Source organism: Manis javanica, chromosome 3 (assembly GCF_040802235.1).
Source record: "Manis javanica isolate MJ-LG chromosome 3, MJ_LKY, whole genome shotgun sequence".
In the NCBI taxonomy this organism is placed as follows: Eukaryota; Metazoa; Chordata; class Mammalia; order Pholidota; family Manidae; genus Manis; species Manis javanica.
The window spans coordinates 117,923,717-117,943,719 of record NC_133158.1 but is presented as its reverse complement, the minus strand read 5'-3'; the positions used below and the strand labels follow the sequence as shown (position 1 = coordinate 117,943,719).

Sequence of the window (20,003 nt, the reverse complement as noted above, 5' to 3'; positions counted from 1 at the left end):
CTCATTGAAATCTGTATCTCTTCCCAACTCCATATTCAGTGACATCATGTTTACAGCTTGAACTTGGCTGTTCTGAGTACTTACACAATTGAAATCAGCAAGTACTACAAATCAATGCTTGATTTATTGTTTTGTCAATGGTTAAGAAAATGTTAATAATGCAGATGAATTTAAAATTGTATGTCTGTAATAATTATATTGTGAATAGTGCAAAAAATTAAGAAAATATTCCATTATTTAAAAACAATTATCTGATTCAGCCAATAATTTACTTCAGTCATTGACAAACCAAAGCTTTGAAGAATGCTTTTGTTATTTGAGTTTTGTTTTATACATTGACATAAACAAAAATAGCAACAAACATTTATATTGGAATTATATCCATTCACCATTTGCAAACATGAGTTGGCTATACAAGAGTTAAGAAAAAGAATATTATATTACTATTTGTAAAGTCTGTGCTAGGTAAACATTATATCATTAAAATTTATAATAAGCTTAAGTAAATAGAAATAGGCATTCATTTTTTTACAGAGAACCAACTGCTAAACATTTAGCAGTATGTCACTGGGCTACCTTCACAGTTCATAAACCCAGACCCTATTCATATATAGGATTTCCTCCTGTGCATCTTTGTCTTGGCCCCTACAAGGCATTTGGTGGTAGATACCAGTTCATTTCCCTCCAGTGGGAGTTGTCTATCCATAAAATGTGAACCATAAATAAGGGTATTATATTCACATTTCCATATAATCATCCCTCTGGAGTAATTTTCTCAAAACAAAGCAATACTTAATTCTTAAAATGGCAATTTTTCTAGAGTTAATTTTCAACTTCACAAGGTAACCTGCTATAAAAGTTTAAACAACAAAAGGCAGAAACTATATAAATGAGATTGGTCAATTTGCTACATTAAAAAGGGATACTTTTGTTGTACAGAAGCATCATTCACAAAGACAATAGGAAAATATATGCAATGAATATTTCAAAGAATAGCTTTAATCCATAAATAATTTTTACATCTATAAGAAAAAGATGATACTCCAGTAAAAAAAAAAAATAGGCGAAAGTCATGAACAAAAATTTCACAGAGAAATCCAAATAGCCAATAAAATGCAAAATAATCTCACCAGTAATAACAGCAATTAAATTTAAAATAAGGTATCATACTTTTAAATCTGAAGATTTTTTTAATGATAACCTTGGGAAGGTGATGGGGGGAAATAAAGGGATTCTCAGATATGCTTGATGGAAGTAAATTGGCACACACTTTTGGGAGGGTTCCTTGGCAGTGTTCTCCATGACTTGCCCTCACAGTTCCAATATGAATATGTAGTAATTCATATTAATGTAGGATTGAAAGACATGTGAAAGAGGCAGCTTAGAGAATGTTTGAGGCAACTTTATTTATAATAATGATGTATGTATATATAAATATGTATGCATATATAATATTTAATAAGCAACTAGAAACTTTGTTTTAATCTTACATAATTTCTGTCTTGCAAGAATGAATTGATTAACCTTTTTACATGCATTCAGAATACTAAGCAACCATAGAACTTCCATAATGAAATATTAATAATTGTCATGAAACAACTTCAATGATACATTGTGTTGGTGTGAAAATAGCAGTTATTAAAGCTATATACAGTAATATCTGACTTTTGACAGAAATAGATAGACACATACACACAATTGAAATACAGACTCTAAAGTGTTACTGAGCTTTTATTTCAGGTGGTTTGATTTCTTCCTTTGCTTATCTTCCTTTGCTTATTTGTATTTAATCTACACCGAGCATAATATAAAACCCATCTCTAATACTATTTCAGCACTTCATGAATTTCATAATCTGGTGATTCAAGGACTTGCAAGTGCTCAGAATCCTTGGAACTGTAGCTGTTTTGCTTAGAGATGCATTTGGAAGCAGCTCAGTGGTGTGAGTGTGACCTAAGAGGGCACTCCTGGGAGGAGGAGAATTCCTTGTGTTTGCACTTTTTCTGACTATGCAAATGCCGCACCGTCTTGAACAGCCCGCGGGTGGCTGCTCTCTTCTGTGCCTTGGTGTGGAAATGCAGAGAGAGCCTGACTCATTTTACTGAATCATTTTACTGGGGATGATGACTCTGGGGTTTGGCTACCCACAGGCATTTCTGCTCTGACTGGGTACCCTGGGGGAAGTTTTATTTTAACATGTTCTCAGAGGCTTTTCCAGCCCAAGTGAAAGGTTGTGCGTGGCAAAGAGCAAGACAACACCCTCTCATTTATATTCATTTACAAGGGTTGGGGCAGCCTGACCTCCTGGGTTTGGGCACTTCTTTGGCATCTCTGGGCAAAAAGCCTCAAGCTTCTGACTTCAAAGTTGGAATTTTGACTATAGGACAAACATCTCCTATTTAAACTGTCTCTATACTTCTATCCTTGCAGATTACCATAAAAAAAGCCCTCTGTACATCTACCATGAAAGGCCCCATACAGAGGTTACTTTTGGAAATAAGAGACTGTGGTGTTTGCTGCCTAAGACATTGAGAAGGCTTCCTTTACATCTAAACATTTGACAGGAACTGTGTTCCATACTATGAGCAGTCTCTTGTCATTTCTTTGGTTGAATCTATTGACAAAGTCATTATCAAGAGCGATCAACCTGCATTTCAATTTGACAAACTATATTGAACTTTAAAAATGGATGAGAAACTGTGCTAGAAACTGAGAAAAGAAAAGTGAGTTAGACAAAGCCTAGAGGTCAACTCTGGTAACGTAAAGTCTACAAAGGAATTAGTGTGAATGAATATGGACTGTCCATGTCTGGAAACATAAGCATGTTACTGGTGGAATATGTTCTTTCCCCGATTCTTGTCTTCTTGAAGGAAAAACTTCAATCAGGAGACAGACTTAGAACAGTTTTAAACAGCAGGAGTTTATTAAGTAAAGCATAAATAAGGACACTCTGAGGAAGAGTGGAGAGCAGGCTGTCTGGAAACAGAAGCAGCCCCACGATTAGGATTAGTATTGATCTTTAAAATGGTGGAAAGTCCCTTCCCTCATCTGACATCATTTAATTGACATGTTGATTGACAATTTCAGGTTATATAACCTCAGTGAACAGAAGACCACCCATAAGTACCTAAGTGAAATCCATGGAAGTTGTGGGAGAGGCAAAACTGCTATGTAAACTTATTAAAATTATGGTATAATGAACCCTAAGGTAACTCTGGGTCATATTTTGGGTCTTACTACATTGGCACTGACCCAAGTTGGTGGTCTGAAAGCCTGGTTGGGCTTTTTACATCTCATTACACCCTGATAAGCCATGAGACTGAGCCATAAACAGGAGGGGTTTAGGGTGTGTTCTGCCATCTGGTGATAAGGGGTAGGTGACAACTGGGAGGATCTTGTCCAGGACAGGATGGGACCTGCTCATGTCTGCCTAGCTACCTGACAGGCATATAATGCATAATAATTTATATATTTCCTAATACATAAAACTAATAATGTAATATCATCTATATCTCCAGAATTAACAGACACCTTTTTGATATAATATAAGAAATACTATAGTGATAGGATAATGTTAGACCCTAGATTCCAGTGAATAATGAATTCTGCCTGGTAGAGATAAATCAAGGAGAGAGAGAGAACATCACATTAAGTAGGGCTTTGGAGAATGAATAGATATTCATAAAGTGAAGAAGTTGAGAAAGGATCTTCCAGGTAAAGGAAATGGCCCTGAAAGGGGAACACACCCTGGTCCTGTTTGAGGATAAGAGGTCACAAGATTTTTCCAAGAAGGGGAGATGTTGATTATTGTTTACTCTCTCTCTAACTGGAGACAAGGGTGCCAGTTTCCTTCCATTCACCACCCTTCTGCTGGCAGTCAGAGGTCTGACAATCATCAGATTGATACTGGTAGAAAACACAACCAACAAATGTTCAAGAAGTGGGTTGGACAGATAATGGGGGTGGAGGCTTGTATTTAGGAAGCATTAAAGGTCAGATCAGAGATGTGTCTGCTTGATAATCTGTAGTGGTTTCCAATGTTATCAAATTAATCATTAACCTCTCTGCCTTGGAGTCTCACACAGTGCCTGGAATAGTCCTCTGTAGGGCTGGGGTCAGTCGGCAGAATTTCTGTAGTCAACAATCTTGAGCCTGAGACCTGGTGGTCTGATCCCATGCAAGTCCAAGAGAAACACAGGTTGAATAGCACCAAAGCCCAAGTTCAGGGTCTGGGGTAGAAACAGAGGGAGGAATCTGAGAGACTCACCTGGCCTCAAGTAGAAGCTTATTAGAAATGCAGACTCTTTGTCCCACCCTAGGCCTAATGAATCCAGATCTGCATTTTAACAAGATCCTCAGATGATTTATATGCTATTGGTCTGCAGATCATGTTTTGAATAGCAAGCGTCTAAACTGTTGATTCTCTAACTTGGATGTACATTGAAATGAGCTGGGGAGTTTTAAGAAATACCTATCTCTGATCTCCAAGACAAACCTGCAGATACTACGATTTAGTTGGTGGGGTCAGAACTTCAAAAGATAGAAGCTAGGAGAGGTAATTAGGAAAAATGGTCCCCAAGAAACAGATTCTTTGTGTCAGAACTAAGTGGAAATGTGGATTGGATGATAGATGGATGGACAGATGGATAAGAAGAGGCTACTGGGCTGTGAGATAAAAATATAAATTTTCATCAGAACCATTGGGATATGCTCCCTCTTGATAAGCTTGGGCCAGTGCTTCACACAGCTTTATCTACAGACTAAGTGAGTACACATTTTAAAATGTGGAATTTGGCCACATACCACATACTGAATCAACATCTTTAGAGGTGAGTCCAAATAATCTGCATTTTCTATACATGCTTCAGGAGAAACTTATGTATAACACTTGCATGCATGCTTGCTAGATAGAGTCCTGGCTAACTGTAGAGAGGCAATCTAAATGGAAGTATTTCTCATTGAGAGGGTTTTGGTATTTATTTGGACAGACAGTTCTTCATTGTATATGTTGATCCACACATTGGAAAATGTTTAGAATCCCTGGCTTTGACTGCTAAATGCTAATAAAATGCCCAAAGTCACTGTGATAACCAAAATACCTTCTCTCACTTTTCTAAATGGTGCCTCCAAGCTGAAAATTATCAGCTCAAACTCTCAAGTTCCCTGCCAGGATCATCTAAAGACTGAAAAAGAGTACAGCGCATTGCCTATGCTCAACACTTAGCCATGCTGGAGGTTGAGTCTGTACAAGTCAAATCATACTTCCTGATGCTATGAATAAGTACAAATTAGGAGGTGTGCAGTAGAGTGCAAAGACCACCAAGATTGTCACCAGAAGGCTTGGGTTTGGGGCCACTTTCTAGCTGTGCTCCGTCAGGTTACCAGTTCTTTTGCCTGCCATTTCCTGCTCTGTAAAATGGAAATAAAAACACCTGGTTCAGTTGTCTCATGAACTATTGGGAGATGATGAATATAGAAGCACTTCAGATATCATATAATTTTATTTAAATGAAATGGTATTATTCTAAATAATTACTTTTCTCTCTGTCATATGGGAAGTCTCTGTGGTGGATGTATGTTTATACCCTGACAGCACCCCCAGAATTGTGTGTTTTAGCTCTCCTGTGACCCTATCTGTATAGTTAAGTTGAAATATGTGTATCAAGTTTCTCAAATAAAAATAAACTGCAGCTGCAATTTTAAAGATTGTTTTTGACTCTAGCCCCTATTTCTTAAAGCCTCTTAGAATTTCCCCCATACACATTCAAGAGCAGGTGGTCAATGGGAAATTCCCATAAGTCCCCTGCTCAGCTTTTTTTTAGCCTGCCCTAGATAGTTATGTTCTGCTCTATCAATTTCTTTTTTGCTATTCTTCCTGTGTGTCTTTCTCTTGTTCTCATGGGTATTATGAAATAACATATGCCTTTGTACTAGATATCATCCATTTCCCCTTTCCTATCGACTCTCCATCTGCTCTCTGCCCCAGGAACCTGTTTCCATGGACTACATCAACATTTGAGTTCAACAGGTAGGTAGCCCCAGGAGGAAGTCAGAAGTGGGGAAAAGAGTGAAGTGAGGCTCTTAATTTCCCATCCCTACCTCCTACTAAATCTACTCAGGTTGGCCAAGTCACTTCCTAGATGGTCACCTGCTCTTTTCAAGGCAGCTGCTCTGCAGGCCTTTCTTTTTCCAAGTGAATTTCTCCCATCCTTTGACTCTTTGGGTCTTTGGATGGGACACTGACACCACTTCAAGCCTTGGTTCAGCTCTATCTCTTGTGTTTCCCCTAAACCCCACCTACACCTTTGTATTTATTCTTTCTGAGGATAAACCCACTTTGAATTATCCTATTTTGAGGATAATCTGGTCCCATCAGAACCTTTCCTGATGTAGAAATTCAATACAAACAACACTGAACTTTGAAGACAAGGATCCAAATTAGTCATGTGTCTGCCAATAGTTTGCTGAGGGACCTTCCCTGTTAAGGCTTTGGTCTTGTCCATATATAACAAAATGAAAATTTAAGAATGTGTGATCTTGAAGGTGTATTCTCCAGCCACCAGCTACAGAGTTTACAATAGGATGAGGAAGAGAAATTATTTTACAGGTGTGAAATTTTGCTATGATTATCATTCGCTAGAATTTGCATACCTGTGTTCTCCTGTGTCATTTCATCAACTGGGACTTGTGGCATCTGTGCAGGTGGAAAAGGAGCTTTCTGATGTTTGAATAACTTTGACATTTATTAATGAATGTGATTCCCGGTGGGCGGTGGTTTTGATCGCTGTGTGCATATTTGGAAATGGTATGCACATGAAATTTAGAAATATCTGATTGTTGGCCTATTTTGTCCAAATCTGAATGGTTTCAGAAAGGAAACACAGCTTTCTGTTATTTTAGACAACATTCATCATCGTCCATCAATCAAGCAGCTAGTCATCTTGGAACGCTTACTGTCACTCATGCTGATGCCAGCTTCTCAGTTACCATTGTTTTGACTCTTGGGAGGCAAAGAAAAGCACACTGAGAAGAGGAAATGACAAGGAGTGCTTGGGCATGGCAGCCTTTCATTTGGAGCCAGCAGCGACACTGCTGGTTTCTTTCAAAGCAGTGCTGCTATGTTGTCATGTCACAAGTCTTAGTAAACCTCCCTTAAAAGAACCTGAATCAGAAAACTTGTAGTTTACTAATGTTGGCTAGAGTGGGTCTACTGAGCTTCAGGGTGACCTGTCAAGACTCATTCAAGAATCAAAGTCCGCTTTCACTTCATCATTCCTAGTGAATCCAAACCTAGGATTATGTTGTTCATTTTTCCTGTTATATCAAAGCATTTATATTGCCTTCTAAATAAAGAAATAAATAAAATACAAGAGTTTTAAAGATTAATAATGAATGTACAGTACATGACATCATGTGAATAGTTCTATTCATCATTATCTTATTTCACCCTCACCTTGTGAACTTTGGTTGTGTTGACCTTTGGTAAATAGCGGCATCAAGACACAGAGTGACATTTTTTGATATAAGATTAACTGGGCTGAAGACATGTTTCTACCCTCAGAGGAGTGTTGCCTGCTTGGAGTGTAAGTTTTTACTCCTTTCCCAGCACCCGAAGGCAGGACTGCACAAGTTTTCCGAGTGAGGCAGAAGACAGAAATAAGCAGAGTCACTGAATGGCCAATGTGAGAAAAGCCCCTCAGTCCTCTGGTGAGAAGTGAAGCTCCTCAAGCCAAGAAGGCAAGTCTCATTCAAGCTTCTGTTCATTTCAGTCATCATCTCTACACATCATTCATGTGGGACTGTCCCCCATTCTCTCCATAAACAAGGTCTGTGCATTCACAATGCCATCTACAGTCATTTCCTTCTTTCCACATCTGCAGCATCTTCCCCATCTAAGCTTTTATCTTCTCTTTTTTGACTTCAATATTCTTGATCTTAAGTGGCACCCATGTCCATCCTCACACTGCAGTTAGTTCAGTTTTCCTGGAGTCACCAAATGCTCATCAAAAGTTTGCTTAAAGGAGAAGCTAATCTGTTTGGAGAAACTGATTATAGAGCATGATAAAAGGAACAGAGAAATATTACGGAAGTACTACAAGTTGTCCCAATAATAAATCTTTCTGGATAAGATCTCAGGAAGCTCTTCAAAGAAATTTCACATTGTAATAGATTGTGTGAATGCAATGCTACCCCATACTCCGTATTTAAACTAAGATGCCGTCTGAGTCTGCTAGGGCTGCCATAACAACATACCACAGACTGGGTGGTTTCATCAACAGAAATTTCTTTTCTTGCAGTTCTGGAGGCTGAAAGTCTGAGGTCAAGGTGCTACTATAGCTGGTGAGAATTCTCTTCCTGGCTTGTAGACAGCTGCCTTCTTGCTGTGTAGTTGCAGTCCTGAGTCTGAAAGCCCAGGAATCAGCACTAATATCAGAGGGTAGGTGAAAATAGGTATCCTTGCTCAAGCAAAGAGAAAAATCCCTCTTCCCCTGCCCTTTTGTTTTACTCAGGCCCTCAATGGATTGGAGGGCTTTTCAACTCTGCCATTCACATTCTTTTCTCTCCCAGAAACAGATTCACAGACACACTCACAAATGCTTTACCAGCTACCTGGATCCACTAGTCCAGCCAAAGTGACACACAAACCAGCACAATGACTAAACATTAAATTGGAGTAACAAGAAGAAATTTGCATATTTAGAGATACGCATTTTCTAAAGATTTGTATTTCCAAAGGATCAGAACAACACAAATTCCATCAAAAGATGTATTTACAATTTCTAGTAATCTTTCTGAGAAACAAATTAGCAATAGCGTGTGACTGTGTTCCCTGTACTGGGTGAGGCACTGCACTTCTTTAAAGTGAATCCTCACAGAGGTAGCATCACTCTTCTGCTCAAAGCCTTCCATGGCTCCTCCCATTTTAACTCAGACAGGAGAAGAGATCCTTATAAGGCTTATAAAGCCATTCTCTCCCCGCCCCATTCGCACTGCTTCGGTATTGGGTCCTCCCGCACACCATCTGGCCTCAGTGCTCTCCAGCCATCCTGGCATTCTCGTTACGCCCCCAGTGGTCCTGCCAGTGCCAGCCCCAAGCCCCTGGAGTGCTCTTCATCCACGTAGCGCATGACTTATTCCCGTCGCCCTTTCAGTTTTGGCTCAAATGTCACTTTCTCAATTAAGCCCAATTTAAGCAACTTAAAATTGTTCCCCTGCCCTTCACCATTGCAATTTTCACTTTTTCCCTTCTTTATGTTTGCAGTGCTCTCATTACCTTCTAAGATAGTATAAAATTTACTTACGTACTTTGCTTATTGGATTGGTATTTGCCTATTGGCTCACGGCCCTATCCCTACCTTTCCATAAATGGCAGAAGGATGGAAGCCTGCAAATTGTGTTTCTGAGATTTCCTTACCACCCAGCTTCTGGATTTCCTTCTGTTATTGAGGGGATCAGTCAGGAGAGTAGAGAACAGAAGGAAAGCAGAAGGCATTTTATTTTGTGTTTAGTCATACCTTGAATAGTGACAGCAGCTGGGGTCCCAGGGCACCTGCCCAGGTAATGTGATTCTGACAGAAGCAACAGCATGTGCCACCAGCAGCTCTGGGAGCAAAGCTATCTTAGGACCAGTGGTGACAGACTTTGTGCTTGGGGCACCTTCCTTGTCAATAGAGTAGAAACCCTTAGCTTCCTGCAAAGCAGCAGTGGCTGAAGTTCCAACAGGAGTGGCAGTGAAAGTGACAGCTCTGCAGAGCTTCAGCAACACAGCTAACACGGGTGGTGCATTTGCTCTGGGTAACAATTTCTTTTTTGCTTTTCTAGTTTAGGATGGTAATTTCTAATCTCTGGATCGGTACCCTCTTCCTCTTCTCATCTTCAGCTCTTTCAACTTTTTTGTAAACAAATGCTTATAATGAATGTTCTCTGCTGCAGATACGTATGGTGACTCCTGCTGTCGTGAGTGGACCGACCCAGCAGGGTGTGTTACTGCAGGGACAACAAGCAAGCAGAGATAATAACCTGCACATTTACTCTTCTCCAACAAAAGAATAAATTCCAGAATAGATTGAAGTGAACTTCACAGTTTTCCCCCTGTTTTCTTAGCATTAGAATGGAGTCTGATAATTAATACTCAGTAAATTATTGTTTAATGAGTTATCATCATGTTTGGATGAAATTGATTCACTGAGAGATTGAAAAATTACTTGAATAACAAGCTAAGAAGAGAGAATTCAAACTTAGGTCCAGTTGATATAAAATTGTACAGATTTTCTTTTGTATAGGAGAACTACTATGCCAATGTTCTACCACTGGTAAGGCAAAGGGCAGGATAGTAGACTGAAAAAAGCCCATGAATGAAAGTTAAGAAACCTAGATTCTAAAAACAGAAATAGATTTAGTCACAGAGAAGAGATTGGTGATTATCATGGGAGATGAGGTGGTGGGGTGTGCGACATAAGTGAAGGGGATAAAAAGGCACAAAATCTCAATTATAACAAATTAATCCTGGGAATGAAAGTACAGCATAGAGATTATAGTCAATAATATTGTAGTGTCTTTTTAGGTTGACAGGAGCTATACTCATTGGGATGAGCATTAAATAATGTAGATAATTATCTAATCACTATGTTATACATCTGAAGCCAATATAATATTATTTATCTACTAAATGTCAATTTAAAAAAACTGTATTAAAAAGAAGGAAACCCAGGTTCTAGGTTATGTTCTGTCCTCCTTGACCATGTGGCCTCACTTCACCATGTGGGGTCTTAATCATTAAGTCAACAAATTTTTACTGAGTTCCTTTCTTATATCATATTGCACAGGTAAGATAATATATAGCATAAGTCATCTTTTCCAATGATCACCAAGCCCTGTTGATTCAAAATATATTCCAGATCTCTCAATGACTCTCCATCTTCTCTGTCATGGCACTACTCCCCACTATCACCATCTTCCCTTGGATCACTTCAGTAACTTCCTAATTCATCACCCTGCTTCTAATCCTATCTCTTCTTAGTAGGCATCTTTACAATAGCCAGAGTAGGAGATCATTTTTAATGTAAATGTTATTATATTACACTCATGAAAGAAAAGTTTTTTTGGATTCCCAACCTTAATAAGATCTTTAGATCTTCCATGATCTGGCCCCTGTTTAATTCATTAACTTCATTTTATACTACTTTTATCCTTACCCTGATATACTATATAGTTGGTTAATAAAAGACAACCAATTCATTTTTTCTTCTCAGGGCTTTCTCATATGCTCTTCTCCCTTCTACTTCATGTGCTTTTACTTGCAGCTTTTGCTGAGGATACCACTACTTGTCCTTCATATTGTAGCTTAAATATCTGAGTGTTCATCCACAGTGTTTTACATAGCATTCTTCATTTATAGCACTTCCATATAGATTAATAATCATATTTTATAACAATTTTTTAATGCCTTTCTTTCCTACCAGAATAAAAGTTTCACAAAAAAGGAAAAGTATGTTTTGTGCAGAACTGAGTGAAAGATCAGGAAGTTATTGAAGAATTTTAAATAGAAAAGTGGCTTGATGTGGTGTGCAATCTTTTTAGAAGGTTATCTGAATTTTACTTTTCCTGATGTAAAATGAGGACTAGATTATATATAAAGCTGCTACCAGTCTCATATTCTATGATTTTGCACTTTCAGATCCTCAGCAGAATTCTTAAAATCTGTCTGATGTTTCATTTATTATGCTTTTCCTGTGACATGGATAAAAAGATGGTATTAGAGCTCTCTTGTTACAAAGGAGAAGAATGGAGATGGACTTGCTTAGTAGCTAATGACAAAAAAGCTAACGTTGTATTAGTGAACATAGGATTATGGGTACAAGGTCAAGAGCTACATGAGTCCTATCTTGTTGATTTCCAAAATGGACTTTTTTTTTGCCCTTTGGGATTCCTTTGAGTCAGAATGATTGGCAAGCTTAGAGAGACATCTCAAACTCTTCAACAATGCCCTTGAATGTGGGCCCACACATACTTGATTTAGATGTCTAGAGCCTTTTGCATTTTTGTTTAATCTCATTAGCATGGGGACATGCAAAATCCATGATTTGTAGAGGTCTAGAAATAAATTTAACTACCTAGATTAGATGATATTTTCAGAGGATATTAAATTTGGAATAAAAGTAGTAACCATCCAGCCAAAGCCTATTGCGTAGTTCTGCATTTGTTGACTCAGCAAACTTTATGGTTTACATACATCCAGCATTGTGCTAGGTGCTATGAATAGAGATATGATACATATGGGGAAACTGAGGGAAAAATAAGCTTACCAGGGTAACATTTGTTTGATTAGAAAAGTTAAGAACAGAAGTTGTGTGCCTTAGCTTTTGGTCCCTTTTCCATATAGCAAGGATGGGAACACTATGGCCCATGGCCCAGAACTAGCCAGTTGCCTTTTTTGTTGTTTTATTTGAACACAGTCATACCTATTTGTTTATATATTGTCTATAACTTTTTTCTTGCTACAGTGGCAGAGTTGCAGCAGAGATCATATGGCCTGCAAAACCGAAAATATTCACTATTTGACCCCCTATGAAAAATGTGCTAACTCTGGTACAATAGCACAGAGACTGTTTATGGACTACTTCTAAAATGATTTCCGTGATAAGCCTGAAAGTAGTGAAATGTATTATCTTTCCTTTTCAGACTGAAATTTCCATAAGGCATTTTTTTTACTTGCCTGCCAGCAATGACAAAAACTGATGGATTTAAGTAGGGTATAAGCGTAGATGGGAATAGGCCTAGGGGATTTGGGAGATTCTCTCCACAAATACAGGAACAATTCCTATTTAAAGGGTTACTTGCAGGCACTGTGTGCCAATATGACTTGGTATCTGTTTCTGAATTCAATTGAATTTGGATCCATGGAACAGTAAGAGAAAGTTGTTTTTTTTTTTTTCTGATTTCTGACTGTAGAGAGTATTAATGACCATGGCCTCAGCTGTTGAACTCCAACACCCATCACAGCATTTGCACTGAGACTATGCTTTCCACAGCTGTCCCCAGCCAAGGACCAAACTCAGATCCTTCACAGATGACGAGGGCTCCTTGAGCAACTTGTGCTCGAGGATTGCTGACAGCCTCACTGAACCTTCCTTAGAATTCATACTTCTGGTTTTCTTTTTTTAACTTCCATCTTTATTGAAGTATAATTGACAAAATTATAAAATATTTAAAGCATATATTATGATGATTTGATATAATACATTCATTGTAAAAGGATTTCTCTCATCTAGTTAACACATGCATCACTACGTCTTTGGTGAGAACGTTCAAGTTCTACTGTCTTAGAAAATTTCAATGATACAAAACAGTGTTATTAACTATATTCACCATGTTGTACATCCTCAGACCCATCTACTCTTTCTTCCTTCCTTCCCTCTCTCCTTCACTTGGGTTCAGTTAGAATTATGCAGTTATTTCAAAGTAAAAGAAAAACTGCTGCATCTTATACCCCCTGTGACAAGGAGGGGAACACAGCACATGTCAAACCTCTTTGGGTTCCAGAAACAAGGCATTATCCACCAGGGACTACTGCTCTGGCCCATATCCTGGATGACATGGAATTTTCCAGCCTTGAATGGAGTGTGGTGCCAGAAAGGGTCTTGCAGCAGAGCCAGTCCACAGCAGAACCAGCCCTGACATTTGGCAAATGATCTGAGAGACTCTATGAAGTGAAGGTGTCAGTGGTGGCAAAGGATACAGTGTGGAGCTTAGAGCAAATTACAGTTGGGGAACTGCAGCACAGGCACTTTGGATTCTGAAGGAAGGCTATTCTAGCAGCAATGGAGAATCACCTACCTTTTGGAAAATAGCTTTTGACATGTTACTGGTCCTTGATACAGAAAGAATATTTTACCATGGGTTATCAAGTTACCATGAATCTGGGTTATCTAGAATGAGCTGGCTTCTCAGACACCCATCACATAATAAAATAAGATGGGCCCAACAGTAGTCATTGTAAATTTGAAAAGATGTATCTGTAATTGAGCCTGAGCAGTCCTGGGGACATGATACCTACATGAGCATGTAGTCCGGACTTTCTTGTCACTCACCACTGTTGCATCAGTGACTTGCATGCCCTCTTCTGTCTTGCATGTATGATCACATGGGAAACTTTGAATGGGGAGGGAAAATTCCACACTTGGGTTACAGGTGGATTAGCTTGATTTGGGGGTACAAGTAAAAAATAAAGGGTGATGTATTACAATTATGTGCAGGGGTAGTCATGACAGTTGAGAAGAAAAATATTTTTGGTGCACGAAGCTGAGCAACAAACCTGATGATAACTTTTATGTGGGAGAAGTACCCGCTGGATGAAGGTGAAAAGATCTCTGAGTAGTTGCCAATGGCCTTCTGTTTGGTCAGGAATATCAGAAAAAAAGAGATGTAGGTTATGGATGTGGACATAAAGTGTGAATATTTATGCACAATATGTTAGTGCCCACCACTTGGCAAGTTATCTGAGAGACTTTATGCCCACCAGACAACACTAAAGAAATAGCACTGAGCAACCACATAGACAAAATAACTTGGCCAATTGAAGTTAGGCATTCATTGTCCTCGACCACTGGAGAACTGGAACAGAGGGCAATGAGCGGAGTAGACATGGTAGCAGACATCACATCTACACATGGGCTCAACAGCACAGACTCCCAGTAATCAAGGCTGACTCAAGTACTGCTGCCTCTGAATACCCAGTACCTGAGCAGGAGAGACCAATAATGAGCCCTCCGGGATAGCAGCTGGACATTGGTGGCAGTTTGACTACCTCCTGCGCACTAGAAAGGCCTGCAGTTTGCCCTACAAGGAAAGATATCTATATTTCAGGCATGGATTTGCTTTTCTATATGTCACACCTCAGCTGGCTTCACTATCCCTGATGCCCTTAAGGAGTCATGTGTCCTCAGTGTAGCAGGTCCCTCTTCGATGTTCCCAATGCTCCTTTTGAATACCCCAATTACATATATAGTAGGTTGAAATTATTTGCTTAAATAATTTATAGTTAATAGTTGTTATATGCTATATCTCATTAAATCCTCAAAATAAATCTTTAAGATAATACCCAATAGTACTCCTGTTTCAGAGCTGAGGAAACTGAAGCTATAAAGAGGCTAAAAATTTGCCCAAGATCAATAGCTAGAAAGTGATGCAGAAATAAATTCAGTCCTGATATTCTTCCTGCAGAGTACATATGCTTAACCATTATGGAAATGATCTCTATTATAATCTGTTTATACATTTTTGTCCCTTATGAAACTTTAAGTCTCTAGTGTCTTGTCCCTTTCTAGTACGATATCTAGCATGTGGTACTCTCAACAGGTTTGCTGAATTTATAAAGAAGGGGAGAAAAAATTCTGGACTTGGGCAGTGATAGTTGACTTTTGGACTTTTGCGGGGAAAGGAGTAGTTAAATTGCCATGACTTACACATTTTAACCTTTTATTTCACTGAAAAGACAAACAGTACATTACATGGTGTTTTGATTACCCCCTTTCCTATTTCTTTGTAAGTTGGTGTTCTAGCTACCCATTGAAGAGTAACAAATTATTCCAGAACTAAGTGACAACAGCCATTTATTAAATCTCATGATTTTGTGGGTCAGGAATTCTAGATGCACTCAGATGAGCAATATGTCTACTCCACATATATTAACTAAGGTCAATTGATAGTATTTAACTGGCAGATTGCTGGTCTGGAGTCCCTTAGACAGCTTTGTTCACATATCCTGTGCCTTAGCAGTGATGGCTGGTGGGCTAGGATTAGCTGGGACTATTAACAAGTGCATCTACACATGGCCTTAATGATTGCCTGTTTGTGTGGAAAGACAACAAAGATGATCTTCCTTATTCAATCCTAAAATTCTATATTCTTTGGGGGACTTCCCTTAAAAAGGAAGAAGGCAATTTTCCATCCTTTCGTTTTTGACACATAATTGAATTACCACTATGTGCAGAGAAGCATCTAGAGGCGGTTAGGCGGAAGTAGGGTTAGATCTGTGAGCTTGGGCAAACCACTTCAACTCCTTGAGATTTAATCATCTTAGCTGTGAAAAGGGGACAGTAATACCTGCCTAAAGTTTAAAAATTGTTTTGAGGTTCTGGAAGTATTAACACATGGGAAAATATTACATACTGTAAACCACTTTTATATTAACAGAGCTATTGACTCAAGAAAATAAGACACAATTGGAATGGGATAGAGCACAGTTATGCAAAAAAATATGGGATGTAGTGACTGACTTAAACTAGCATAAACCAAAGACATGTTTGAAAGGAAAGAAAGATTATATCTGGTTGCAACAGCAGGGAAAGCTTTATTATTATTATTATTCAATGATTCCATTATCTCACCTATGTAGGAACCTAATGGTGATATTATACTCAAGTTCACAGAAGTCAAAATGTCTCTGTAGTCCAGCTATAACTGGAGTTTTCTGGACAAGAATGATTTGGTTTCTAGAAATGATCTGCACAATTCAGCACTGTTATTAGATAGTCTCTGTTACTTTAATGCTAATAACAGGACCTGCCAAATAATCTGATGAGGAAAGCTAAGGTATGCAAGATTTCATCAGAGCAGGCTGCACCCATGGCCTCTGGAAATTTTCATCATGTGGTGGAGCCCTGGGTGCCTATCTGGAAATCAAGAGCCCCAACACCTCAGTCATCAACGCAGCTCCACATGGCAAAGGAGCATGTTTCCTTCATTAAATATACTTCGCTGCAGTGAACTGACTCAGATGTGGTATTTTAATTGGCATGAAACAGAATTATTATTTAATTAAAGCAGAGGCTAATTAATTTTCTGAGTCATTGTTTGTGCAAAAGATGCTATATTCCAGTCAAAACCAATTTAATTGAATAACATCAAATATTCAATTTGGTGCCTTCAGGAGGTCTATTTTGTATCTTTTATTTTCTTATCCAAATGGATACTTCTATTAGAGATAATTTAAGATAGAGTATTTAGATTTGTTAAATGTCACAGTGGAAAGGGACTTTACAGAACTCCTCCTGCTTGGATATTTTATAGATAGGGAAAATGAAATTCAGATAGTGAAAAACAGTCATCCAAAATTAAACACCTAGTCAGGCCTGTATCAGTCCTGGGAAATGGCTCTTGACTCTCATTCCACTATTCTTAGAAAGGTGAGCTTTCTGAGAGAGAATCTGTGTCATGCCAACACTAGAAGCAACCTCACTAACGATCCTTCCAGTATCCCATTTTATTCTTGGGGAAACTGAGGACCAGTGATGGTAAAGACTTGCTAAGTCATACAGCCGAGCCAGGGCAAGAGCCCCACTTTATAGTCTATAATCTGTCTACCGTAGCATGGCCTCCTTCCCTCGTCGAGTATCCATGCCCTTGGCACTTAGATTCGGTCTGCCTCTCACCACATAATTCTGAACCTACCAATTTCTTGCATGTAGTTTTCTGCAATTAGCTTTGAAAGCTCTCAAGGAGAGGGTGTTAGCTGTCTTCTACTTCTCTCGTCTGAAGGACTGGGTACATGGATGTGCTCAGTATAAGTTGACTACAGTGACTTCCCAAAGACCTAGAATGCAAACAATTAGAAGGACTAAAGATCTAGAAGGTGATGCCTACTTATTCAGAATGGAATAGTCCATCTCTGTAGTCAGATGGAGCAGGGTTTGAATATAGACTCTTGTACTTACTCACTTTCTGGCATTCTGACCTCAATTCTCTCATCTGAAAATGGTCATTATAGCACTTCCTTCACATGTTGTAAAGACAAAGTAAAGAAAACATATAAGCTGCTTGGAAAATACTTGGTAAATAGTAAGTACCCAAGCAATGCATCCTCATTTATGTATTTCCACAGAGTGTATGGGTAAAAATGCGTTACAACTTCCCTATTATTAGAGGGCAAAGGCCTCAGCACGCCTGGGGAGTTTTTCATTTTTTGTAACATTGCCGAATATACTGGACAGGTAGAAAGGACCATGCTCAATGCTCCTGTTTTGTTCTGACACTTTTTGTTTGAAATGTCCTCACCAACACTGAGTTCTCTGAGGTTTTTCAGAAGGGAGTGGCTCTTAAATGCAAACCCTGTGCATTTGTTGCAATCTCCATTTCCACTGACATTTTTTCCAATTAAACCACAGCAAGGAAGAAACTAACGGTGGTCGGCTGTTGAGAGCTTTTAGGCATATTTCTATCTTTAGAAGGAGGAAGGGAGGTCAGTTTGTTCCAGTTAAGGCCAGGATAGAGCCAGCGGTCTGTTCTTATGTCATGAATTTGTCTGTCTTATGTCGAGAAAGAAATCCAGCCATGCCTGAGATGGCTGTCTTCTTGCTGTGCACCCTCAGCAATGACTTACCGGTTGTGCATAATCCCCAGCCATGCCCTGGGGGAGGAGGGCTGCTGCCAAGTTCTCCCTTGAGGAGCACGTGCGCCTTCTTCTGGACTACATATCAGGGTGAGATGTGGGCGGCTGGGTTTGCAGTGAAGGGAGATAGGTGAAATCTGTCATCAACTCTTGCATCAAATGTTTTCTGTGTTTTCCTATACCCAGACCTCCCAAATTTGGGTTTCTGAACTGCCTGGGCTTATTTCAATGATCCGTCTGGACCTGTGAGTCTCAGCCAAGGACTTAGGGGACATCATAACTGCTGCCAGGGGAAATAGTCCCTAAAGAACTGTGGGGATAAGCTCATGAGGAAACATAACTTTTCCTCCAAAGGCCTGAGGACAATTGCAAAATTCAAGGTACCTGGGGTGGGAAGGTGAGGGGATGGTGGGGGGATAGAGAGTGGATCAATCTGGACAAGCAAGGGAAAGGCTGGGACAAATAAAGAACCCCTCTGGAGAAGCATTTAACTCTTCAGACACAGGCTTTAAGAGTGAAGGTGGAACATGGTTATTCCCATGGGTGAAGGCTGTAAATCTCGATGTTCCAGAGCGGTTCTACCGGGAAGGAGTCCCACAGATGAGGCGAGGCTAATTCAAACTGTTTCCTGTAAGGCCGAAGCAATCCAAGCTGTTCTTTACCCTTTCTGATCTAAAGTGAGATGTCACCTCCTCTTCTCCAGCACCCACACTACAAGGAAGCATTAGAACTTTCCCAAAGGTGGAAATCCAGAAGGTTCTTCTTAAGCAATAAAACCAAATAGAAAAGTTGTGTTTTGGAATAAGGAAGGACCAGTTTTCAATCTCAGTTTCTCTCTAACAGGCAGTAACTTTGGGTGAGTCACACAATCCTTAGCTTCCATTTTCTCAGCTAGAAGTGAAAGACAGTAATACCCATACAGGGTGTTGTGAGGATCATATGAGATCAGATATATAAACACACCCTCTATAAAGCATTGCAATTGAAAAAGATCACTCTCTCCTCCTTACTTAGCCAATCTCTTTTTTACTTTTTTCAGTGCATATAAACTTGGAGTGATTATACAGCCAAAGCAAGGTAGGGAATAGAGATTCTAAATCACAAAAAAACGAAAATATCTTCCCCAAGAAATGCTTACATTTCCTTTCCTCTGGGGCAGGATATGATCGAAACTAATAACTTATCAAGCTTTTGCTTTGTGCCAAGTAGTTTTTTTGTATGTATTATCTCATTTGATCCTCACAAAAACCCTTTTGAGCATGTACAGCCATTCCTATTTGAGAGATGAGGAAACTGAACTTCAAAGATGTTCAGTGATTTGCCCACAGTTGCACAATTAGGAAGTGGAGAAGCTATGACTCCTAACCCCAAATCTTCTCACTATGCTGCCTTAAGCAGGTTACAGATCCTTTAGGATGACAAAACAAGTATGTGTAGTTTGGTATTCCACAGAATTGCAAAAGGGGTAGGGTGAGGAGAGCTGATTTTATGTCTTTCTGGTGCAAATTTGAGGGGGATTTTGAAGAATGTATAGGGCTTGGGCCAGTGGAAGAAAGTGGGAATATATTCCATACCTGGGAAGAAGAATAGACCAGGGCTCAGAAATAGTAAGATG

The 20,003-nt window shown here is 39.2% G+C and overlaps 1 long non-coding RNA gene across 3 annotated transcripts in view; it reads left to right on the top strand.

Moving 5' to 3' along the window:
• The first annotated feature begins 257 nt into the window (after positions 1–257).
• Positions 258–20,003, top strand: part of LOC140848438 (uncharacterized) — a 34,460-nt gene continuing 14,714 nt past the window's right edge. For 2 of the 3 annotated variants that reach the window (XR_012129298.1, XR_012129296.1), the window contains exon 1: positions 258–18,768. This is a non-coding gene — a long non-coding RNA (uncharacterized lncRNA). The remainder of the gene's footprint in view (positions 18,769–20,003) is intronic. The other variant, XR_012129297.1, reaches the window with a different exon arrangement.